The sequence below is a fragment of the Anolis sagrei genome, chromosome 1, assembly GCF_037176765.1.
Source record: "Anolis sagrei isolate rAnoSag1 chromosome 1, rAnoSag1.mat, whole genome shotgun sequence".
NCBI lineage: Eukaryota > Metazoa > Chordata > Lepidosauria > Squamata > Dactyloidae > Anolis > Anolis sagrei.
The window spans coordinates 104470126-104496614 of NC_090021.1; the positions used below are offsets into that span (position 1 = coordinate 104470126).

The following is a 26489-nucleotide window of genomic DNA, read 5'->3' on the forward strand; positions in this document are numbered from 1 at the left end:
AAAAAGGTTAGAATAATGGTTTAATCAGAGTTGTGCAGACTTATTTTAAATTACAGTTTTATGAAAATATTCAAAAACATTTAACCTACTGATGCCTCAATGTAATTGCATTGGTATCAATTTTTATTTTGAAATTTACCAGTAGCTGCTGCATTTCCCACCCTCGGTTTATACATGAGTCAATAGGCTTCCCGTTTTTTTGTGCTAAAATTTAGGTCGGCTTATACTCGAGTATATATGGTATGTAACTTTTGTGAGTTCTATCAAGAAATGTTCCATTTTCTCACTTTCAGAACTCAGATATGCCTTCAATCCATATCTAGTGGGCTCATTCAAGGCCATGGCAGTTCCTTTTTAGAAAAGAAGAACAGTAGCAGCCTATCACTCATTTGTATGAGTCCTTCAAATGGGGAAATCTTGGACAAAACCATAGATGAAATTTCTAGGGAGGTGTCATGAGCACATCAGAAATAAGAGCTGTCTTCCAAAGACTGTTGACCACTCAGCTCTAGGCAGAAGAAAAAAAATATTTTTGAAGAGTGCTTGTTATAATGCAAAAGTAAAACCAACACCATTTTGAGTATCTAGTTCAGAGCTTGACTAGGGCATTCTAGGAATTATAGCCCCAAAAGGTAACTCTCCAAGCTCTGATCTAGATCAGTTCCCATTAAAAACATCTGGACAACACCAAGTTGAACAAGGGTGCTGTAGAAGTAATGCCTTCTTTGACGTGCAGGTTAACTGTTGAGGAAGTTCACTGTTGTGTATTTTTTCCCCTTTGGAAGTGATATTCAAGAACCTTTTTAATAAAGTTGTTAGTTTGGTGTGCATGTTTTGTAGATCTTCCATTTTATCCTTCCGCTGAAATCTTTTTATTGGAAATGCCTTCCTTCTTTCTCATTTGAAATCTAACGGACTTGTTCTTGAAATTGTTTTGTTGTTGGCTCTTTGTTAAGCAAAACATACATCTGCATCTGGGTGTTTACATTGGTTCCTGGAAGTCTTCGCAGTGATATTTTCCAATAAAAGTCTGGCAGCTGTATAGTAAAAAATATTTTATATGACTGACAAACAAGCAGAAAACATATTGGATTTAATACATACACCATAGTAAACGTGATACAGGCTCCAGGCTCCCAAGTTTGTTACGTTGCAACCAGTACATGTTGCATTGGAGAATGTATTAGTCTGGCTGAAGTTGCATTGGAGAATATATTAGTCTGACCACTTCCTCTCTGTCAATTTACACATAGAATATTAATTATTTTTAAATAATCTGAAATTTCCTTGTCCTCTTTTCACATCAATTGGGTACTGTAAGCGATCTCTGAACATTCATTGTCTAAGAAAATCTTATGAATGTATGGGATCTTTATAAGTTGACAGGCTACCTTAAGATGCACTTGTTATCATGACTTCCACTCACTCCCTTGTTGCTTCAATAATTTTTCTTCCTCAGTTGGGACATATTGCTAGAATGATCTCAGACAGTCAGGGATCACAGAGCAAACATGATACCGTGATACCATGTATGCAATTAGTTTTGACTGTGTGCTAAAGACGCTGGGGCCAAACAGGCCAAACTATAATGAAGGCAACAGACTGTTTGTATGGTGATTTTAGCAAACTGGGTCTCGTGTAGTACACGGATGATGTCACTCTGGGAAATGAACCTTTTGTAGCCAGTGATCTTGTGCAGATAAAATATTGTGTGATCTTTTGCACACACACAAAAATAATACAGAGATACTGCCTCTTATTCTGATAGAGGAGAAGTCCATCAAAAGAAACTAAAACATTAGGGAAGGATCTGAAAATGAGCAAAAAACCCTCAAAAATTATATATAACTAATTGTTTGTAATTCACATAAAGAGTACAAGCAACTACTGTGTTATGAACAAGATAGGTCCTGTAGGCTTGTTCTTAAGTTTACCTTTTTCCCATGAATTTCTCTTCTTAGTAGTAGAGTTCTCTCTGTTTGTAACGAGTAGTCGGATGTTTGTAACTCGGGTACTGTCTGGATATGGACATACAAAACATGTAAATATCTGTACAAACAAATGTTCATGATAATTCCATCCATTCACACACACACACACACATATATATGGAATTATTGTGAACATTTTTTTTGTACAGATATTGTATATCAGCATAGGAGTTCGATTTTGAGTAATTTATCTTGATTTATTGATTCATTTTATTTGAGCACAAAGCATGTATAAAAGTCACTATCTTCCTACTTTAGGATGAGTATAAATGTTAATTCCTAATATTCATTTCTCATGAGGCTAATTTCTTTAAACAAACACAAAAGCCCCTTCAGAAGCCTACTTTCAGAGCCAGGAACCCTATATTAAAGTAAGAAATGAAATGTTTCAGAAATACTGATGAGTGAAAAGGAGACCAGTGACACCAGATATGATTGTAGTACTGTGAAAGCCTATGTAGAGCAATGATTAAGAATATGCATTGGGAAGTCCCCTCAGATATGAATCCAATATGTGGCTTTTGGCAAGACTCACGGCTAACATCCTGTCTCCCCATGCACTGTAATAGCCACGATAACACATTTTAGATTCTTATGTCACTTTCCCTCTAATAGTCCTTCTAAAGTAAAATTATTAAATCAATATAATAACATAAGAAGCTAATCTCTGCACAGATTCTCAACGTATTTATGCATGTCTTACTTTGTAAGCCATCTTGACTACTGATTTTAAGGAGAAAGGTGGAATAATAATAATAATAATAATAATAATAACAATAATACACTTTATTTATATTCTCCCCTTCTCCCCTAGGGGACTAAGACTAGGTTACAACATTTACATACATAGGCAAACATTCAGTGCCTTTACAATCATATACAATGAGACACACAAATACAAAGGCAGAGACTTCTCCTTTCATTTCCGGCTTCAGGAGGTGGTGCTCATATCTGGCCCTCGGGAGGTGCTTTTCTCCATTTTCAAGCCAAGGAGCCTGCATTGTCACCTCCTGGTTGTGTGGTTGCCAAGATTGTTTGGAGCATATTATGTGAGAGCATGGAAAACATGTTGAAATACGTGCCTCTTCACTTTCTGCCTGAAAATTTCAGTAGAATGGACCTGTCACACTGAATTTATCTAAAGTCTCTTTCAGACCCATCTGTGACCAATGGGTGTGGCTCCAGACATCTCAGATGTACCTCTTGAATAGGAATGTTGTAATCCCAAGTTCCAGGTTGACTGGATTTTTTAAACCTCAAAATGCTGGCATTTAAAGGTTCAAAATATATTTCCAAACCAGTAGATGATTGATAACTTATAAGCATTTGATTCTAGACCATAGATTCTACAGTCGCTATGCAATTTCAATATTATTTCAAACTATAAATCTCATACCAGATATTCTATGTAGTGTAGTGTAGTGGTATGAGTGTTGGATTATGGCTCCAGAGACCTGGAACCCAATCCCTATCTTAATTAGTAAAGCTGCATGCCATTGTACCTATCTTATTGTGAGAGTTAAGGCAGTGCTGCTCGAATTGGGAGTCCATGCCAGTCCATGAGCTATTGGCTGCTTATCTGCCATAATTTTCCAGGAAAGGAGGAACGGGTGGCATTCAATAGGCACAAATATAGTACAAGTTTCTGACACATGGGGGAAAATATCACCAGTCCTGCAATTTAAGGTATGAAACCAACAGAAGGAAAGCCCTCTGGTCCAATTCTCTTGGTAATTGCATTGCATTAAATGACTATTACAGTAACATAAGTATGTTTCCCTTGTGGGTGATTTGTTTTTGGTGTGTGTTAGGAAATACTTTCTAGTAATTATTCCCATATTTCAGGAGGAAAAAAAAGAATGACTGTATAAAATAGTGGCATGAAATGGACTTGGACAAGACACAGGTGATTAGCAGCACATTAGGGCAAGGTTAGGTTACAGCTTACCCTAGCTTGACCCCCCTGAGCAGAGAAATTCCTGCTTTCATATTATAAGATCATGTGTTAAACTTGATACACTTTGGCTCTCTTTCTGTAGGGTAAGAATATCTGAGGAACACTGGGAGAGAAATAGAGAGTGAGACATTCGCAGAAGGGGAATGCAATGTTTGGGATGCTGTGCTGCTTGTACCGCAGTGAACATCAATCATACCTTCCAAGAACACTAGAGGCCAAGTTCTCACTGAAGTGGGTTGCACCACTGGACTGTTCATATTATGAAATTGCCACTCACCTAAAGCAGGCATCTTCAGCCTATAGCACTCCAGCTTGTCCAGTGGTCAGGAATTCTGGGAGCTGATGTCCAAAATACCTGAAGGGACTGCAGGTTGAAGACAAAGGAAGGGAAGGAATTCTTGCACGTAGAAAGCTAACAGGACAACATGGCTAGAACAGAATCCTCCTCTTTTATGTCCAGAGGCCAGACCATAGTACAGTGGTTCCCAACCTTTTTTTAACCACAGACCACTTTGACCAGGGACTACTTCACCAGCGACCACTTTGATCAGGGACCACTCTCCAACATTAGTACCAAAAGGATTACGAATCAGTTTTTGGTCAACTTTAGATTCGGTTTGAGGTACTGATTCAGAAAATTGCATTGGATAGACCAAATCACCTCTAGTTTCTGATACAGAACATATGCCATGGTCAACGACAGGGAAGGAGTGGCAGGCAGCACGAAAGGAGTGGAAATAAAATAAATAAATAAAGAGAAAGGAGGCTCACGAACTAGATTTTCATCCTCGCAGCCCACTGGTGGTCTGCTGCCCACAGGTTTAAGAACCACTGCCGTAATATGTAGAATTAATTAGGGTTGTGTGTCAGAGAAAAATTCTTATTTGATTTCAATGCATAATGAGGGGACATTTTTCTTTCCAGTTCTCATTCGTTCCAACCAGAACTTGTTCTTGTCCTCTATAGCTTTGAACTATGGGGTAGGGGAAAACCCACTAGAGGCAAAGGGAGAATAATGTTCAGCTTGAGTGCAGTTGTAAATGAGACGTTAAGCCTACCTTTGCATGTGCTCCTTGGGTTTTTATTAATGATTTACGTGTGTGAAAATGTGGCTTAATCATAATTGCATCTTTTTTTGCATTTTTTTCCCTTGTGCCCCATCCAAAATAATAATTTTATTTCTTACCTTCTTCTCCTCGCAGCTCGAGGCGGATCACGACATTGCTAAAAACGCATAATCATCTAAAAACATTCTATAAAATATATTTCTGCAAAATACATATTAACAAAGATTAAACATAACACACGAGTTTAAAATTTGTAATTAAAACTGGCTGGGTAGGCCTGCCAGAAGAGATGGGTTTTCAAATGTGTTTTAAATTCCAACAGCTCATTTAGTTATCAGATCTCATCCAGCAAAGTCACTCAAGTAGCAGAAATACTGGGCCACAGTGGTGCTGAGCTGAGGAGAGGATATAGAACTTCATGGGCAAAGCTTATTGACCACTGCAACTTTGTACATGTGTATGTTTGAATTTAGATATATGAATGTGTGATAAAAAAGAGAGATCTTCCCTGTTACCTCTGTTAAAATGCTTTTCAATTAGACCCTCTTTATCAAGAATACATCAAGAAACTGGCAGTGTAGATTTCCTGGTGAACTTCTATATATATCCATGCATAAGTCAACCTTCTGTATAAGCTGAAGGCAGGTTTGGGGGGGGGGGCAAAATTATGGGGTTTATATGGCCCATGGAGACATTGAGAGTCATGTTATGAAATGATCATTCAATGCCTCCTTGGGGAACCCTTCACCCCTAACCACTATTTTCCCACCCAGGCATTCAAAAGTCCAGTTGTGGCACCGCTACTGAGAAAATACAGGAGGTTGGTGCTTCTTTTAGGTTCTCCCAGGATAGACCACGTTCTTGCCTTTCACCAGTCTACGCAAAAGGGGAGAGTTCTGCCTTTTTGATAAATTTTGACCTATAGAAAAATTGACCCAGTTTTGGATGTGTGGTTGTTTTCCTTTTTTTTTCTTTTTTTTTTTTTATTAAAATGTCTTGACTTGTACATGAGTATATAAGATAGTTGCAGCGTTATTTCCTGGTACTGAACATATTATTTCCTCATTCTGAACTACAGAACAGTATTTACAAGTAGTAAACTGCAAGTAGTTCAGAATCAAGAAATATAACATCTCAGCAACCTCCGGCCAGCATGACCATATTCGCACAGACAGGTTCCTGCACCTCTCTGTATGGCTGCAGAAAGATGTATTCAGACTTTCTCTTCTAGAGAAAATTAAACATGCCATGAGGGGAGCACACAGGTTCTGTCCCTAACATTGCCAATCTAATGTGAAAAGCAACTATCTAGAAGACAGGAATATGGGGAAACTTGAATATGAGGAGATTTTCTACATGAATCAGAGCTGTTGATATAAAATGGCCTGGTGAGTCTTCATATTACCAGAGGCTCTTCTACAGACTCATCCATTTTCATACTGAATAATGGACTACTGATCGAAAGGGCAGCGGTTTGAATCGGGGAAGCAGGGTGAACTTCCGTCTGTCAGCTCCAGCTTCTCATGCAGGCACATGAGAGAAGCCTCCCACAGGATGGTAAAACTTCCGGGCATTCCCTGAGCAGCATCCTTGCAGACAACCAGTTCTCTGACACCAGAAGCGACTTGCAGTTTCTCAAGTCGCTCCTGACATGGAAAAAAAAAAACATGAGAAGACAATAGTTGTGAGAAGCATGTTATCATTTTATATCAGTTTACAAGTATAATAATTCCTTGCTAATTTCTTTGGCAAGTATCTAAGAAAGAGAATGCTTTAGCAACATTATATTTTTCTTGGTATACGTTTCATATACTGAACCGTATACCTGTGCAGAACAACACCAACGACTTTCATATGTTTAACAAGCACTGACCGTATATCATTTTGTAAACCTCCTTACACTTTTGCATATTTTTTTTCCATTTTTTTGATCATCTATTTTATTTCTTATATACACTGTAAAACAATAAAAAATATGGAAAAAATAACATCTACAACTATATAACTGGAAAAAATGAAGCCACAAATGACTAACTTAGCAGACAACCTACTGTAAAAAAGCTGTAGACTAGAATTTTTTGTGAATTTGTTATATGACTGGTTTTTATCAAAAACATCCTTTGAATGCATGTTTCTTGACTCATTTCTGAGTCACTAAATACAAAAGACTAGTAGCTGTAATGAATTTTAATTTTGGATGATTCAGGGGAAAATCAAGCACATGCTGCTGAATGCCTCAATTTTCTAAACTTTTATGTTGACCTTTTATATTTTAGGTTGCCACCAGCGAAGCTGAGCTGCCATAAGCTTGCCCTGTGAATCTTCAGGTGTTCATATCTTAATGGATTGCTGTAACCGATTAATTTCTCCATTCGTCCACTTCCCTGTTTCGTGAGAATATTAGCCAGCACAGATCCTGGGAAAGTTACATGTGAGTGCTGCTTTTTATTCCCTTTTCATCAAAAAAACAAGACTGTACAAAGAAGATATTTCTTTCTGACTGGTTGGAAAAAACAGACAATCCATAGAGTGCTTGTTAAAATAACCTAAAAGCTGTAATTCTGCAGATAACATTAGGCGGTGAATAAATTGATCCTGAAGTACTATTATTGTCTCTTTAAAAATTGAACAGAGAATGTAATTTTGTCATTTTGTGGGGTTCCTAAGTACTTTTTTCTGCCACAGAAAGCTTGGCGCAAAGTACTTTATAAATAGCTTAAGTATTTGTCTCAGAAATATGTTAGATTGGCGCAGGCTTTTTTAAAAAAATGTGATATTCCACTGTTAGATGTTGAAAATATACATTGTCTGACAGATTACTCTATAAAGTTTTTCAGCAGCAGGGTGCAGATTAGCTGAGCTAGGTAACCATTTTTCTTTCACAGTCTGGCAACTCTTAAAGTCACCAAGTGTGGAGTGTCCAGCTATTGGGATTTTTCTTTTTTGGGCAAATCAGTTTTATTTAAATTGTCTGTTATCATTATTTTTGTTAATGTTCAAATGTAACATTGTTTTTGTTAATGTTTGCACTCGACTTTCTTCAATAGTTGTTCCAAGTCTTCTATTTTCTGCTAGTAGTATGGTATAATTCAAAGATCTTAAATTTTTGATGTTCCATTCTCCAGTTTTTGAGCTTTCTTCCTCCCATATGATATGTTCACCATGCAAGTCTAACCGATAAAATGCAGCCTTGCCTGACCCCCTTGGCTGTGAAGGTGCAAATATTTTTATTATATCACAAAAGTTAAGTTTAAAAGAATTGAGTTGACACATTTATTGCATAACTATTCATCCCATTCGCTAAACACAAATAAATAAACTTTGATGAAATCCACTGCCTTTTGAAGAGACAGGAATAGTTGAATAAGTCCACCTGTGTGAAATTCTGGTGCCAAATTATTTCACATCAAAGTCATCTGTTTCTGGTTATTCAGGTACCTCTAAGGGTAAAATATTTTAAACCATCAAGTAGTAAGGGCAGCTTGAAAGGAGTTGGCCTTCACTGCACCCAAGTGTTCCTCCTGTGTTATGAAGTATACAGTTCCTCATCTTCTGAGGACACTGAATTTTGAAGGTCTAAACTCTGGATTTTCTGAGATACATATAGGAATTAGTTGGCTGAAATGGAAAAAGGGTTAGATGGTTATAAGAGTTTGGGAATGGGAAGCAAGAGAAAGGTGTGGTGAGTAAAACATGGAGTTTTTAAAAATGAGAAAAAACCTCTGTCTCTTCAGCAATAAACAAAAATTAAAGGGGATTACATTATTTAGTTTTATTCTGGATAGACATTTTGTGTAGGCAATTAACTTAAATCTAAACAGCTATCTATATAAATAAAATGTAATGTTTGTTTGTGGGATTAACATAACTCGAAAAACACTGGATGAATTGACAAGAAATTTGGGCACTACACTCCTAACAGACCAATGAGCAACCCTCACTCATAAACCCCTCCCAACAAACAGCAGAAAAGACTTAAACACCCAAAAAAGCTAAATGACAATACAGCACATGCACAAAAATGACAGCTCCAGCATCCCCTAGACCAGGCCCTTTAGGGAAGGAGGATGCTCCAAATGCACTGCTTCCAAGATGCAAGCTTGCTTGTCCTTGGATTTCTTTGAGAGCATCCGTACATATTTCCTATTCCTGGACTGCAACTCCCATCAATCCTCCAGATAGATAAGATATATAGATAGAGATAGATAGATAGTAGGTAGATAGATCAATCGGGAGGACTGCTGGGAGTTGCAGTCCAAGAATAAGTAGAGAAGGAAAAAAGGAGAGAAAGAAAAAGGGAGGGGAAGGAAGGAAAGAGGTAGAGAAGGGATGAAAAAGGAAGGAAAGAGAGAGGGAGGGAAGGAGAGAAAGAGAGAAAGAGGGAGGGAAGGTTGGCCCCAGCAACACGTGGTGGGTACAGCTAGTTTAATATAAACGTAGTGGTTGAATTTCTCATTTTCTAATGTAATCGACTTTGATACATTTAGAAGTTCATTAGCAATGAACTAAATGAATTAATCCAATTCTACTAAATGAATTAACCCTTCTCTACTAAACTTCACACCTCTGAGTTCAGTTGCTAGTGTGAATATGAACTGCTGACATTGAGATCTTCACTGTTCATATAAATTATCAAGTAGACATGGGCAACTCTTGGCCATAAACTCTTTTTGTAAATTAAAATGCTGAAGGGCTTTGAACTACTTATATGTAGAAAAGTGTTGCGTGGTGTCGTATAATATATGGAAGTTTTTTATATGATTTTCTGCATTAAATATTTCTTAGCTCTATTAGCATATTTCAGGGCAGGGAAGGGCACTAACCATACAGTCCTTTAAAGCAATCTAAACACTTCAGAACAATTTATATTAGTTTATGAAACCAAATAAAGAAAAGTGTACAACTTAAATTGGAAACCAAGTCAAAATTTTAGAAACCACTTGAGAAAAGCTTGGGTATTACATTGTCTACTGCTCATAGGGGTATGTGTGTGTATATGTGATATATGAGTATTTGCAGCTGCTCAAATAATTATTTAAGCATAGCCCAGAAAGAATTTGTAGAATGAAAATTGCACTAGAGCAAAGCATTAGAAGGTGAAACATTCTGTATAAGAGCACCTGTCATTCACAACTCCTGGGGTCCTTGGTTGGAGGAAACCATTCGAAAAGGACACTTCTCACAGTTTATGTACAAACAAAATCATTGTTTTGTTTGTACAAAACATGGCCATATAGCCCGAAAAAACCCACAAGAACTGAGGAAAATCATTGTTCATGTATCCAACAGGACTTTGTTTTCTCTCTATGCATTCTTATTAGTGCAGGCAGCAACCATTGGATTTTGCTGTGGCTCTCTGTTCCGTGTACATGCTGCAGAGTACAGGGAACATTTGAAGGATCCCAGTGTTTCCAAGCTTATTCTCTATTAGTAGAGTGTTATATATATTATTGGGATAATAATCTTTCATTCAATCTTAGTGAAATATTTATTATCTGATTCAGAAAATAGGAACGGCAGGTCATTACACAATCTGGGAAGGGCTGAAGAAAATGTCAGCTGAGTAACTGTCAGTCTAGTTTTGGCTGACTGAAGTAGATCTCAGAGGACCTGAGCCCTCAGCTGCAAGCTAAGAAGTCTGCACTGTGTAGGCTTCTTCCAAAGGTGATGGTCTATAGCACCTTCCCACAGACAGAAGCATGATGGAATAGATCACCCAGCCCATAGTGTCCTCAGGCAGAAAATCTTTGCCCTCTAGGTTGTATTTTCTGAAGGCCACGTCAGGCATTAAAGAATCAGCATTTGAGATACTTGCCACCAGAAGTTCACTAGAAGATCTCCAAAAAGAAAGTACAGACAAAAGTACTGGTATATTAGTGATATGGTTCCATTTAAGCACGTCCCATCTTCATAACAAACTACTGCTGTATCTGGAGTTAGGGTCCGTCGCTAGTAGAGCAGGGAAAATACGTAAACCAAACAGAAATAAAACAGAACCCTATTTGAACAGAATTTGCAGCAAGATGGACAGTGGGCAGCCTTGCCAAGGAAGGCTCAATTGCTTGCCTATCGTTTGACAGACAGCTGAGAAGACCAGCCCCTTTCCCTTGAGTGTTTTTATATGCTGCCATTTTTTAAAAAAAAAGAATGTTGTTGTTATTATTATTAATTTCAAAGTGTGTACATTGTAACATAAATATTGATATATAGAGCCATCAATTAACAGTAGTAATTTTACACTTTCTAATAATAGTAAAACACATGAGTCTTATTTGAAAGAAATCTTCCCAACCCTACACTGATAGTCTTACTGTAATTTGTCCTATCAAGCAGTGTGTGTGTGTCAATTTTACATAGTATTCAAAAGTGACCTAATTGTACAACATTTATCATAATCTTGCTCTTCTTTCTGACAATGTATTTTTAATCTCTCAACACTATTATATACCAGTCTTTTAATGTTCTATATATATATATTCTGTGAAAGGCTCCTAATTATTTGGAAAACATTGTATTATTTTATTTTTAAGAAGTTAGTTTATCAAATTCTGCAAAATTTAGCAGTTTGGTCACCCATTCGTTTACAGATATGTAGACTTTTATTTGTTTATCATTATACTGCAGTTAATGAAGGGAATTTGTTTTTGGGCATAATCACTTTAACATAAAATTTGTTACAAGTGGAAAAAATTGAATGAAAAAGATAGGAATAACTTCCTTCTTCCATGAATGAGGAGAATGAGGCAGTTCAAAATGTATGAGCAAACTTTTTATTCAAAACTAAGCAATATGCATGTAAAATTAAACAGCCAGTTCAACTAATCCTTTCATTGATAAATCTTTAAGAGACCACTGAAAGCTTTTCCCAAAATGCATCCATTCACGGCTTCTTCCAAATGTTTCCATCATTTTATGATTTCTGTTTTGATAGCTGGACTTTAAGATCCAATATTTTTTACATGCTAGAGGTAGTTGGTGAGATCGGCTCATCTGTGCTCACATTTTTTTCTATGTTTTCCTTGTCATTTATGCTTGATGAGAGATTCTGGGGGCAGCTGTGTTTTGCTTTGCTTGTTGTAGGCAGGCACATCGTAGCCACAGCAGAATCCTTCTCTTTCCCAGTTCAGGGAAACTGTTTACTGCAGACAAATTTACTGCACTCCAACACAGAAAGCCTGTTTTTCTTCAGTGGCAGACCACAAATGGGGAAAGGGGGGCTAGTCAGGCAAAAAGGGGGGGGGGACTGTAGAATGGAACTTTACTGCCTTTGTCAACTAAGGTTTGATCCGTATTTATGTGTTTATTTACTACTTTTAGTTGTTTTCTTCTTGTAATAGTAATGCAACTTCAGTTTTTATTGTAAATTGTCCTTTTGATTTTACTCTAATCAGATCCACCTTAACCATTGTGTTTTCATAGGAACACAGGTTAAATGATGTTTAAAATATCAGACAGTTCTGGTTCAGCTTACCTGTTTGAATGTATCTTCCTTCTATGAGCCAACTAATATCTGCTGGGGAGACCCTGCTCTTGGTCCCACCCCCTTCGCAAGTGTAACTGGTGGGGACAAGAGACAGGGCCTTCTCAGTGGTGGCCCCTTGGCTGTGGAACTCCCTCCCCAGTGACAAGAGATTGGCCCCATTCCTCCTGGTCATCAGGAAAAAGCTAAAGATCCAACTCTATATACAGGCATTTGGGAAGTAGGGTAACACAGACTCAACTTTAACCTAGCAGTCTGAATAATGACTGTGGGAAAACCAACAAGTTGGAAATCATGACTTGTCACTTACGTTTTAATCTGTATTGCTCTTTTACATTTTTAATTGTTTATATGTTTTAAGTTTTATAATTTAATATGGTATGTTTATTGTTATGTGCACCATGTGTTACTGAATTTTTGCCGTAGTTTGTAAGCTACTCTGAGTCCCCTTCAGCGTGAGAAGAGCAGGGTATAAATGGAGTGAATAAATAAATGAGCTCTCTCAGCTTGATTCAGCTAAGGAGATGGCACATATTCTGTAGGTAGAAATAGCCATGCCCAACTTGTTGAATTGGGGACCACAAGTGTAATTCACATGCAGTCTAGTTGCACTATGTTGTTTTCTTACAATGGATGTCTGAATACAGGCCAGCAAGTAGACTAGATTGGCATGGTTTGCATATGTGTGGGAAATGCTTCTGCAAAGAGAAGATATGGGCTTGAATAGCTTTGTATGTAATGTTTTCCAGAAGGTACTCTACAGTCAACCATCTGTCTTTGTCATGCAGGATAATAAAGCTAATGGAACCGTTGACACTTGAAGTAAGACAACATCATTGTGAGATAGTGCTATTCCTCTTTTTATGTGTGCGCTAGAAACTGCAGTGTGCAGACAGTGATTTAAGATAAATGCCCTTTGTAATCTCAGTAAATGTAAAATTAAAACTTGGAAGCCATTTTGGTATATACGCCGTAAGCCTCCATAAGCTTCTGGCCTTTCTTCTTTGCTGCCGTTAATGTGTCCATCTTCCAGCAGATATATAAAGTTACTTTAATGCTGTATCCCTTCTCTCCTCGCATTTTGTTTCTAGTGCAGCTATAGCTCTTGCAACTCTTAATTTGTGCTTTCCTTTTAGCTCAGATGGAGAAAGCTTTGCTTTGTATAATGCAGTGTTGATGGCAACAATTCAGAGAGTAATTTCATGTTTCAGGAAAGGAGGTGCACAAGGAAAATATGGGTGAGAGGGGTGGGGAGGATCACAAGAATCACAAGATCCGGAGCCTTGATAATCTCAACGTTAAAAGGCAACAAAAACAAAAATCATGTATATCTTAAGTTAATTTATTCTGGCAGTTCTTTTATGCTTAATAATTATAGACCCTGGTGAAAGGCTGAGTCAGATGAATCACATTCCACCATTGTCATCAGAAATCAAAGAAGGGGGGAGATAAGTTCTGTGTCTTTTCTTGAAAAAATAGATCAGTAGATTGCACAGGAGAAGCTGTTTCAATCATGTTTGGGGACAATTTTGAGAAGGAAGGAAAAATAAATTATTTATTTGGAACAATTTTCAGGTGACTTCCAATAAAGTGACAGGTTTCACCTAGATTTTTACTTTGTATACTTAGAGTAGTCTCTGCTGCTCAGTTGCTCATCTAACAACTATATGATAATGCAGTTTTCTTCTTTGGTTTATTGCCATTTTGTAGCTGGTGGGTTGTAGCTGATCTCCTCTAACCTCTCCCAAGGGGACCCTCAGACAGACTCTTCTTCATTATCCTCTTTCTTCTCTCTTCAGAGAAGGGATTCTGGTTGCTTCTCGGGAAATATAGTTTATTACCTCCTGCCTTTTTCTCAATGGTGGGTACCCTTTGGGAATCGGGAACTGTTTTCATTCCCAAGGAGACCTTGAAGGCTGAAGCCACAGCTACATCAATGGCACAAACATCCAAAAAGTATTTGGCCTCAAGTGCCCATGCCCTCTTGGAGCAATAAAGGCACATGTTCAATTTCACCATGTTTTAGCCACAGAAGGGGCCTTTTTACAATGGGAAATGACCTAGAAGTCAACTTCAAACTATTTTCTGTTTGAATCAAAGACTTTTTTGAGTCTTAAAATGGTCCAAGCAAGGAAAAGGTTTACCGGTTAAAAAGGTATTGCCCCATATGCCCCCCAAGTGCTTTGTTTGGGGACAGGGCATTCACAAAGTTTTTACCTGTCATCCCCTTTACAGGGCACTTGGGAGCACTTAGGAGAAAAACATTTTGGACCCATGGGATGATGTAGCCCATGGTTTGCTTTTCCCCTATCCTTAAAGGTAAAGATAAGGTTTCCCCTTAATATTAAGTCTAGTCATGTCCGACTCTAAGGGTGCTGCTCATCTCTATTTCAAAGCTGAAGAGCTGGTATTGTCCGTAGACACCTCGTAGGTCATGTGGCCAACATGACTGCATAGAGTTCTGTTACCTTCCCACCGAAACGGTACCTATTGATCTACTCACATTTGCATGTTTTCGAACTGCTAGTTTGGCAGAAACTGGGCCAAACAGAAGGAGCTCACCCCGCTCCCCGGATTCGGACTGCTGACCTTTTGGTCAGCAAGTTCAGCAGCTCAGTGGCTTAACAGGCTGCACCATGGGGGGGGGGGTTCCTTACTTTATCCTATATCTACAACAAAGTAGTATTTAACCACAGCATAGATTACCATACCATCTCCAGGTTCCTAATTAGCATATTCCTTGTGGGTTTGGCTCCTAAAAGCTGCAGTTTCCTATTATTTTTGAAGTGAATATGGAAAGTCCTAAGCCCAGTATTTAAACCAAACAAAAATTTGGTGATTGAAAAAGTAACATAGACACTCCTCACCAAGTTACCTGAAATAGAAAGGAGAAAATTGCCTATGATGTCAATTGTACCTCGGTAGCATACATTTCCTTGTAGTTCATGACCATTTATTAGACACTGTAAAAAAAATTCCAGCAGAATACTTAGCGCAGCGGATGCTAGTCATTTATTTCAAAACAAAGCAAGTGAACGATTACTTAAAAAACAATACCAGTGAAATCAACTTTCCCTAAGCCAGTGAAACTAAAATGCATCCTACCACATAAGTTTTAGTTTTACTGCAATTTCTACATTTCCCTCTGTACTTGCCCCATAATGTACAGTCATTTTAGTCCTTTGTCTGAGGGCAGTGTGGTTGTAGCTGAATAGTATGTGACCCGTTTTGTTTAACACTTCTGAAAACCAAAAGAATATAGAATTTCTGAAACATAAAGCAGTTTAGTAAAGATCGTTATTGCTGCTATTGTTAATCTACTATACACCGCTTTTAGTTTTAAATTCATTAATCTCCTCATTTCTTGACATTTGGTGAGGTCAGTTTTAGTCCAATTTGCAGGTGGGGAGGGTTGAGGGTTAGGGGGTAAAGAGATAGGGAGAGTCTCTCCAGTTACTGTCCATTTAAATCTGGAGAAATGAGTGAAAAGCTGAAGACAGGGAGAAGCAGAAGGTAATCTCCATTGTCTAAGAAATAGGCAGAAGAAATTGGGGAAAGACAAGGAGAGATTATGCTTGTAAAAGTGGGTAACTGTGTCATCCCTGTTTCAGAAGAGCTGCTAAATTCCACTCCCTGTGCTGCGGGGATAAAATGAAGAAATCAGCCAAGTAACTGAGTAAGAAGAACCTCTGCTTTGGCACCTCCCAGTGCTTGCCTTAGTCTCATTTTCTAGATATCCAGCCTTGATACTAAAATCTGCAGGCAGTTCCTGAGTTATAAACAAGATAGGTTCTGTAGGTTTGTTCTTATGTTGAATTTGTACGTAAGATGGAACAGTTACATTTTTTAAAAGTGTAACTTCAGCCATTTTTTAGTTTTGGATAGCACGTAGTAAGATTAACACCCCTGTGGAGTTTATTTTTCTGTTTGTGGTTCAGAAGATTTCACCTCACTTCCTGTCCCTGTGAGAATTGGATTTTGAAAAATGTAGCTAGTTGTGAAAACAAGGATTAGTGATAAAACATTATGAGAGACCCCTTTCTCCCATGATAATATCTCTCCCAGGAATTATTGTCTCCTGCCCTGGAGACTAGGATGTGGAACAATGGCTTCAAACTACAGAAAAGGAGAATCGCCCTGAACATTAGGAAGAACTTCCTAACTGTGAGAGCTGTTCAGCAGTGGAACTCTCTGTCCCGGATTGTGGTGGAGGCTCCTTTTTTGGAGGTTTTTAAACAGAGGTTGGATGGCCATCTGCCAGGAGTGCTTTGAATGCAATTTTCCTGCTTCTTGGCAGGGGGTTGGACTGGATGGCCCATGAGGTCTCTTCCAACTCAATGATTCTATGAAGGTCCCTTCCTGTTGTCTCAACCCTGTTCCTAATTATGAGACATTTGTAAGTCAGATGTTTGTAACTTTGGGACTGCCTGTAGTGTGGGTTCCTCATGTTTGATCATCTGTGGAAGAAGAGATAACTATTTCAGCAGCACCCATATCACCGGTCTAGTGTGACTACCACACTGAAGAAATTGAGATCTGATACACTGCCAGGTCATGATAGGAAGAGGAGAACAATATACTTGACTCAAACTGTGTTCTGAAAATAGGTTCCCATAGACATCTATAAAATAGCAGTGGACATATATACCTGGCAAATTATCTAGTAAGAGCAAGAGGGTACATCTACACTGTAGAATTAATGCAGTTTGACTCCTGTTTAACTGCCATGGCTCAATGTTATGGAATTCTAAGAGTTGTATTTTGGTGAGGCAGCAGCACTCTTTGACAAAGAAGGCTAAAGATCTCAAAAAACTGCAACTTCCTTGATTCCATAGCATTGAGCCATGACCGTTAAAGTGGCTGTTAGAGTGCATTAATTCTACAATGTAGATTCACCCTGAGATATGTTTCCCCTGAAACTCTGGGACATTTGCCCACCACTCTCACTACTTTATTTTCAGGAATTTTTTTTTTCTACTGCAAATTCCTGGAGTGCTGTCTTGTGTTTGCCACTCACATGTGTTTTGAAATGTTTTCCTATGCTAATGGGGTTTTTTTTTTCAAATGTTTTAAAAGGGTTTTAGTAAGGAAATACTGATTATTAATTCATAAGTAGTGACCTGCAAAGAGACAATAACAAGTAATATAGTAGTGGAAGCTTTAGTGTGCATAACTCTGTGGCATATCAAAAGGAGTTTTAATGAACAGAGGGAGCTAGCTTTCTGAACCATCTTCATCCAGCTGTGTGTTGATAGTCTCTTCTCAAGGTGGATTTCTGTTATATGGGCAAAAACTGTAAATAGAGTTAGTCATGTGCATGTTAAAACAGCATTGCCTTCCAATGCATTCATAGTTTCACAGAAGGAAAAATTAGGTATGCATGAGATCAGTAAAAGGGGAACATTGCAAGCTGTTGTGTGTCATATGTATAAAAAGAAGTCTAATTTGCAAAGCAAATTCTGATATGCAGTGGATAGTCACAATAGCATGTTTGACTGTTCAGTGTTCCACTGTATTCATATATGATTAGACTGGTGGTTTTTTTTCTTCTCATTGTAATCAACTTTATGAGAAGGACCGTGGCATAGAAACCTGGCAGCTATATTGCTTGTATATTGATAGTTTCAGGCTCGGCCCCTACCATCAATAATTAGAAAGCAAGTCAAGGGAAGGCTTTCTGTCTGAGAATTCTCTCTTAACCAGTATATGGAGGGAAGCCCAAGAGGTCACATTCAGGAAATCCACACCTATGTCAAAGTTTAGTGCATTGATATCCTCTCAGAGGAAATGTTAAGTGCCTACTTAAAGTCAGTGGTGTTTAAATGTATTTGCCTTTGGCTGGACCATTGATGGTATATCTGTGTTTATGAGCAAATAGGAAAGAAGATTAGAGGTGTTTGCAAATAAGTCCTTCCCATCTGTGCTGTTCACCCTCACTGTTCTGCTGCAAGATTTTTTAAATTGAAACCACTGATAGTTTTATAGTTACATTAGTTACTATTATTCTTAATCATGGTTAGAACTGGGTTTTTGTAAGTTTTTCGGGCTGTATGGCTATGTTCTAGAAGCATTTTCTCCTGACTTTTCACCTGCATCTATGGCAGGTTGACCTCACTACCTCTGAGGATGCCTGCCATAGATGCAGGCAAAAAACCTACAACAATCCAGTTATTCTGGCCATGCAAGCCTTCGACAACACATGGTTGGAACTGGCCAAACATCATCTTTTTGGGGGCTGGATGGTGGATGGTATAATCCAGCACTTCACCATCATCTTGGTATGTTTTTGGGTGTTATAAAAGGTTATTATATTGGCTGAGGAAACCCAATTTGGAAACCCAACTCAGGTCTCATGTCCTTAAATGCAATTAGCCGCATCGAATCCCTTGGGGAGATGCTAGCGGGGTACAAATAAAGTTATAATAATAATAATAATAATAATAATAATAATAATAAGATGTGTCTAAGCTAGGAATTTATGGATCAGTCTATTTGTGTTCTCTCCTGGTATCTCATGAGTTCTCATAAGGAGCCCCCGGTGGCGCAGTGGGTTAAACCCCTGTGCCAGCAGGACTGAAGATCGACAGGTCGCAGGTTCGAATCCGGGGAGAGGCGGATGAGCTCCCTCTATCAGCTCCAGCTCCTCATGCTGGGACATGAGAGAAGCCTCCCACAAGGATGATAAAAACATCAAAATCATCCAGGCGTCCTCTGGGCAACGTCCTTGCAGACAGCCAATTCTCTCACACCAGGAGTCACTCCTGACACGACCAAAAAAAAAAAGAGTTCTCATGAAATAAATCTGTTGCATTCTATTCCTCAGTAAACTATTCTTTGAATTTTGCATTTCAATTCGTATCTAAAGATTATCCTACAAGATGTGCAATACACACCTCTGGGAGTTGCAATCAAAAGTGCAAAATCCAAAGGAAAACTACATTCCTTTCCAGGAGTGGGTCAGTTTAGTTCAAAAGCTGTTACTTTCAGGGACTACAGCTTCCAGGTTCCCCAAGCTAAAGTGGTTTTGATTCTGGAATCCTAAAAAGTAACTTTCTAACCTGCCAACCAGTATGACCATTGGCTATGCTGACTGGAATTTTGGGAACTGTCATTTACTCAGTGCTCTGAGAAAAACATTTTGGCTTCTTTGAGCAGCTGTCTTGTTTATCCCTTAAATTAGAACAGCACCTTGTTCCACCAACAAGCCCCCTTCCTTCCACACAATTGCAGCAGGTCTGCACTTGTCTTTGACTGTAGTTCAATTATTTACCCTTTGTCTTTCTTTCAATAGGTAAGAGGTAGCAAGGACATATGAAGAGGAAGATAGTTAGGCTGGTTTGGGTTAGAATGAGCCATCATTCTGGGATTTTTTTTAAAAAAAAATGTGTTTGCTGCATTACTGTACTTGCCTTGTAGGTGTTAGGAGTGTAGGCGGACAAGAAAAATAGTGGTTTAAATAAGACTTTCCGTCTATTGCCCTTTTGTGTACAATGAAAATAAAGACTCATAATCAGTGCTGTAGACCACGCACAGCCAATCTGTTAAATGTTCAGCTGTTGGTTTGCATGCAGTCTTGCCTCTGTCTGTCTGGTAAGATCTATATTTTGGGTTTGGAACCTATAATAGAGGGAGAGTGGCTTGGTAAAAATTAGAGGGAAATTGTCAGGTTAATAACAGTTATGTCTTAATGGAGTTGAAGTCTTGGGGTCTGCTTAAAGTTTAAAAGCAATGTGTAACGGGTTGAAATTTTGGAATGAGGCTTTCTCTTCCTTCCTTCCTTCCTTCCTTCCTTCCTTCCTTCCTTCCTTCCTTCCTTCCTTCCCTTTTGTCTTTCCTTCTTTCTCTCTTTCTTCCCTCCTTTCCCTTCCACGCTTCCTTCCTTCTCTTCCTCCCTTTCTGAGAGATATTTAGCTGGGAGAAGAGAAGGTAGAGAGGGAACATGAGAACCATGTTTCAGGATTTAAAAGGATGTCCCATTGAGGAGTGTGTGTGTCTAGAGTCCAGGGCACAAGGGAGCAGTGGATTCAAATGGCAGAGAAAGAGATTTGACTGAAAAGATTAGGAAGAACTTTCTGAGAGCTGTTAGAGAGTGGCATAGGCTGCTTTGGGGTGTGGTGGCATCTCCTTCTCTGGAGGCTTTTCCACAGAGGCTGTCTATTAGGAATACTTTGATTGCGCCTTCTTGCATGGCAGGGGGTTGGACTGGATGGCTCTTAGGGGTCTCTTCCAGCTCTAGGATTCTATATCAGGAACAGGCAATACAGGGTCTCATAGATACACTTTTCTCGCCCATCCACTATCTCATCCTAACCAAGACAAACCCTTTTGGGATCCGAACATTTCCTGACTTTACTTTGCTTTCTGCTTCCGGAAGAGAAGAAGAAAAGGCAGGGAGGGGATTTGGAGAAGCCCTCCCTCCTGACCCTCCCACCCCGCTCCGGCCCCCAAGTTAGAAAGTTTGCCCATGCCTGATGTAGAACTATAAACAGCCTTGCTGGATGGGACCAGAGCTGCTTGCTTTTCTTAATACATGTTTCAACTAAATGCCTGAGATAGAACTAAACACTAGAAAAATACATGTCACTCCATTGGAAAGCAACAGCTATGTGTTCTCTCTATCCTTATCTGCATTGTCTGGTATGGTTTCATACTTTGTCAAGTCTGGTCCGTGTCTGGTACATACTCTCACAGCATTGTGTTGTGTGCTTCCTTCACCTTTGTTACATATCACTGTCTGAAGGTGACAAGGATGGGGCAGTGCAGACCATAGCAATGTCAAGACATAGTGTAAGTTGCTTTGTTTATTACTATGGTGGGAGCGACATAATTTAAGGCTCTTGTTTTTACTGTCCATCGTGTGTTCCTTTCTAAAACACTACATTCCGCCCCTAGGATGTGCATATTGAAAAATAAGGATTTGCTTCTTTCTAACCAGAAAAGAAAATAATGATATCAAAGAATGAAGGCAATTCAGGGTTTTAGGTCCCGAGGATGTGCTCATTAAGGGATAAAAGTGCCTGTCACACAGTTTCCTAGTTGTGTCAAATAATCGTACTAGATCTAAGGTGAGAGGAAATGCTTTCTTATTGCCTGTCTGGAATGGCTGTCAACGGAAGCGTCCTTATCAACAACCTTTAGCACAACAGTTATCACTGCAAAAGAACAACATAGAATATATAGGGCTTTAAATATTATTTTAGCCTTATAAACAAAAATTAAATGTTTTCTCGATACTGCATGAAATGATGCAAATTGTGAAATGATGAGAAATGGTGTCATTTTGTTTTTATTTTAGTACTTGTTTATGAAAAAAATCAGAGCTTTTTTCTAGTACAAGAGTTTTCCCAAAATAGTCTTCCTTTGCTTAAAAACAACAGTTTTGCTGGGGGGGGGGGGGGGGGGGTTCCACCTTGTGGTGTTTTGCTGTTCTGCAGAAATGAAAAATGTCAGCTGTTGTGAACTATCATGAGATACTTGCTATATAATTTTACAATAGACTGAGTATGAATGGAGTTGATGTAACTTTCAGCCCAAATAGATTTGTGAAGCAGGATGAGGTACCAGAAAACTCCAGCGTGTTGGGGGTTTTTTATGACTGGGGATGGGGGGTGGGGACAGAAGAGCAGCAAGAAGAGAATAGAGAACCTCCAGGCTCTGTTCTTGCTGCTGTCTTTTTCACAAACTCTGAATCCAGTTTCCACTGGAAAAGAAAGGTGTGTTACAAAGAATAGTGATGAGCAGAGGTTTAACATGTTTTCTTTCCACCTCCCTTCTACATATATACCACTTTGCCATTCTAAATTCTTACAGTTTCTATTTTTCCCTGTGAAAAGCCTAGATGTCTCCAATTTATTTTAGTCATGAAATATCATCTCTTCTTAGAAGGCAGCAAAATTTTCATTTAGATAACTGGGTAATCAGATTTCCATACATGTATAGCAATCCACTTTGTACAATATTGAGAATAAGAGCCCCCCGGTGGCACAGTGGGTTAAACCCTTTTGTTGGCGGGACTGCTGACCAAAAGGTTGGTGTTCGAATCCGGGGAGCGGGGTGAGCTTCCATCTGTCAGCTCCAGCTTCTCTTTCAGGGACATGAGAGAAGCCTCCCATAGAATGGTAAAACATCCGTGTGTCCCCTGGGCACGTCCTTCCAGACAGCCAATACTCTCACACCAGGAGCAACTTGCAGTTTCTCAAGTCACGCTTCACACGGAAAAAAATTGAGAACATTCACACTTAAAAGTAAGTCATATCTTTCCATTTAATAAACCACAATGTGGAGAATCTGTATGTAAAACCCATTCATTCTCCTCTTTGCACAAGTGGGTTTACATACCATCTTTAAACCAGGGTTTCCTACTGGTTCAAGAGCCCTGGCTTCTTTGGGTGCTTTTAACGCTAATCCTCATACAGATATCTCACAGTGCCTAGCTGTTTTGTTTATTTGTTTGTGATATGTAAGTGGATGCCCAATGTGGCATCAACTCATTTATGTCAAGATTTATTAATCAGAGGTTTTGCCTTCTCATTATGCGTGAATGTAGTAAACAGCTCCAAATCAAAATAAATAAATGGAAAATAGGGGAAGTCTAGATCGAATTTACATAGCATGTCAGTTTGTAGTACCTTGCAGTATAGTGTTTAAAAGATTGCTATGGATCTAGTTGGTTATTTCCCTCTGAAATGGGTTGAGCTGGTCTTTTGCACAATCCTGAACAATTTAAAGCTATCCATGCCTTATCTCTATCTCCTTAACGTCTGAAGACAGATGACTTGTTGAAGGTTCTGCTTCAGGTCAAGCATATTGCAGTGGCAAAGTCTAGACATGTTACTTTTTTTGGACTACAGCTCCCAACCAGCACAACCAACAGCTGAAAAAGGTAACTTCTCCAAGATCCTGAGCTCAGTTAGATGGTCCTTTCCACCTGTGACAAAGTGGAAAAATGATTACACATATGGGAAAATGATTCCATATATGGGAGCCCATGGTGGTGCAGTGGGTTAAACCGTTGGGCTGCTAAGATTGTTGACCATAATCGCAGGTTCGAATCTGGCTATCAGCCCCAGCTTCTGCCAACCTAGCAGTTCGAAAACATGCAAACGTGAGTAGATCAATAGCGGAAAGGTAACAGTGCTCTATGTAGTCATGCTGGCCACATTTATTTATTTCGTATCAAAAGCATTGCATAAATTAGTATAAAACTGATAAAAATAGAACGTGTGCAGGCGGCTAAATATCTTTTGACCAAAAACGGGCAATAGCAACGGCATTGTCTGTAGCCTCCAACAATTCCTCCTCTGTACATGAGGCAGGGCACAATGAACAAGCATACTGATGCAGAGTTGTCTGTTCTGCTCCACAGTCACACAAGGTATGGGCGTCTTTTAGGTAGTGCCATTTTGCCAGGTTGTCTTTTGATCTGCACACTCCACTTCGGAATCTGTTCAGGGACTTCCAGGTTGCCCATTCTTGGTTTGCCCCTGGAGGAAGACCCTCGGGGGGGGGGGGGGGCATCCAGTTGGGATTTCCTGATTTAGCTGCCCAGAGGGATACCCTTGCTGTTTCTGGAGGGATGCCAAGAGGAGTGATAGTTCTCATAAAGCTTTTCCTTGATTTGAATCTATTGAGAGGCTTTCACAGTGTTCAACCTTATTTCTCTCACAACTTCCCATCGCACATCGGGGGGGCAATGCCAGCTAGAGTTTATCAACAGATGTAGGTTTAAGACACCCTTTGATTATTCTGCATGTTTCATTCAATGCTATGTTCACCTGCTTTGCATGGGGAGACCTATGCCAAACAGGGCAGGCATACTCAGCAGTTGAGTAAGACAAGGCCTTATTAATTTTGGGTCTGCACCTCATGTGCTGCCAGTTTCCGCAGGATGTAATTACGTGCAACTACTTTGTGTTTGGTGTTGAAGCAGTGTTTCCTATATGCTAGTGTTCAATCTAAGGTGACACTGAGATATTAAGGATGGAAACAATGTTCAAGTTCTTGACCTTCCCGGGTGACTTTCAATTTCCTGTTGGCTTCACAGTTGTGTAGATGGAAAGTTCATATTTGTGTTTTGGCAGGGTTAGGCTTCAGGTGGTTATCTTTCTAAGTGGCTGGAGAGATCTTTCAAGGCATTAGTAAGTTGGATTTCAACTGTTTCAAAGCCACATGACCTTGGAGGTGTTACGGACAACGCCGGCTCTTCAGCTTAGAAATGGAGATGAGCACCACACCCCAGAGTCGGACACGACTGGACTTAATGTCGGGGGAAAACCTTTACCTTTACTATATGAGCTTGCAGCTAAGCTTTTATTTATTAACTTTTAAAATTGTACTGTGGGCCTTTGGTGTCAGCTGGGATGCTCAAATCCCTTTATATACAACGACATAGTATAATGGTGTCCCTTATATAAAATGTCAAAATCAAGTTTTGCTTTTTGGCATTTAACAAAATATTTATTTTAAGTCATGGATGGTGAAATCTGTAGATACAGAACCAGTGGATACAGTGCTGAGGGGGCCCTGCTCTCGGCCCCACCTTTATTGCAAGCGAGACTGGTGGGGGACGAGGGACAGGGCCTTCTCGGTGGTGGCCCCTCGCCTGTGGAATGCACTCCCCGGGGAAATTAGGACATCAACATCCCTCCTCTCCTTCAGGAAGAAGCTAAAAACCTGGATGTGGGACCAGGCCTTCAGGTAAGCTGGCAGAGGGACAAAGACAACCAATAATGACCAGAGTAGAAAAGGATAATGACAATGCTAAATGGTTTACAGACTTGGATTTGGTGAACACGGACCACAAGATGTTTTTATTGTTGCTAGTATATTTTCTGATTGTTTTAATTAGTTATAACTGTGATATTATGTGGTAAATTTGTGTATTGTATATTGCATTGTATGTTGTAATTGTTAGGCATCGAATTGTGCCTTTTGTAAGCCGCCTTGAGTCCCCCCTAGGGGGTTGAGAAGGGCGGGGTAGAAGCACCCCAAATAAATAAAATAAATAAATACAGAGGGCCAGCTTTACTCTATCTGTAAATCACTGAAGACAGCAGAAAAATGTACGTCTGTTTAGGACCTATGAAGGCACATAACCTAAAGAGGCAGCAAAAGATCATATAATATTAGAAATCACTTCCCGCATCAGTATGCATGGCTGTATAGCCTTTCAGATGTAGCCCACTTGCAGAAGCTGACCTAATCTCAGCATAGCACTTCATGTTGGTAGCTCAAGCCAATGATTGGAGTTTATGCTGAATAATATACAGCATTTAGGTATATGTATTCATGGCAGTGATGCCTTTTGCTATGTATCTCTTGTTCCTTGGGAGCACTGTTAGGATAATCGTTTGAGGAATGTTGTGTAGCACTTACTGCTAATGGAGAAATCTTGTGCATAATTGAAACTCTCAAATAAGGTTGACATTCGGAATCGGGAATATAAATGCAATGAGGGCATTTCAACGGGGGTCTGTAATTGGGAATGAATGGAGTAAATTTGTACACATGTGCCGCGAAAGGGCACGGCAGAAGGTGAAACTGCACACTCTGCAGTGAATGAGGGATGAAAGCCAATGTATCAGTGTCATGGCATGACAGTGTAGAGTATAAATGATATTGTCACTGACTACTGCAGCAGGTATCGAGGGAATTCCACTCCAGTGAATTACATTACTTAGACAGACCTGAAGGCATTGTGTCTCAGTGAGTGGAGGGAAAAAGAGAGGTTGTCAGCATAAAGCAAGAGACGTTAGAGAACAACTGGCTGCAGGGTTTAGAAATTGGTGCATTTCTGAAGTTTACCATGTTAAAGCCTCTCAGGGATCTCTGTTTTAATTTTTTTTTGCAAGTTTATATGTGTCAAAATTCATCCCTCCTGCTGCCTGCTGTTTGAATTAAGAGACCAATTTTTTTGGTTTGTGCCAGGGATTGTAGGCAGATTCTAGGTTCCAACAAAAAAATGCCACAGAGCCTCTCATCTGAGGAAATATAAT

The 26489-nt window shown here is 39.3% G+C and overlaps 1 protein-coding gene across 2 annotated transcripts in view; it reads left to right on the forward strand.

The window, feature by feature from the left end:
* The window catches only part of BACH2 (BTB domain and CNC homolog 2), a 226985-nt gene that overhangs the window by 109416 nt on the left and 91080 nt on the right, over positions 1–26489 (forward strand). For both annotated transcript variants that reach the window (XM_067467497.1, XM_060753038.2), the window contains exon 2: positions 7292–7446. The gene's annotated coding sequence lies outside the window, so the exon portion shown is untranslated. The remainder of the gene's footprint in view (positions 1–7291; positions 7447–26489) is intronic.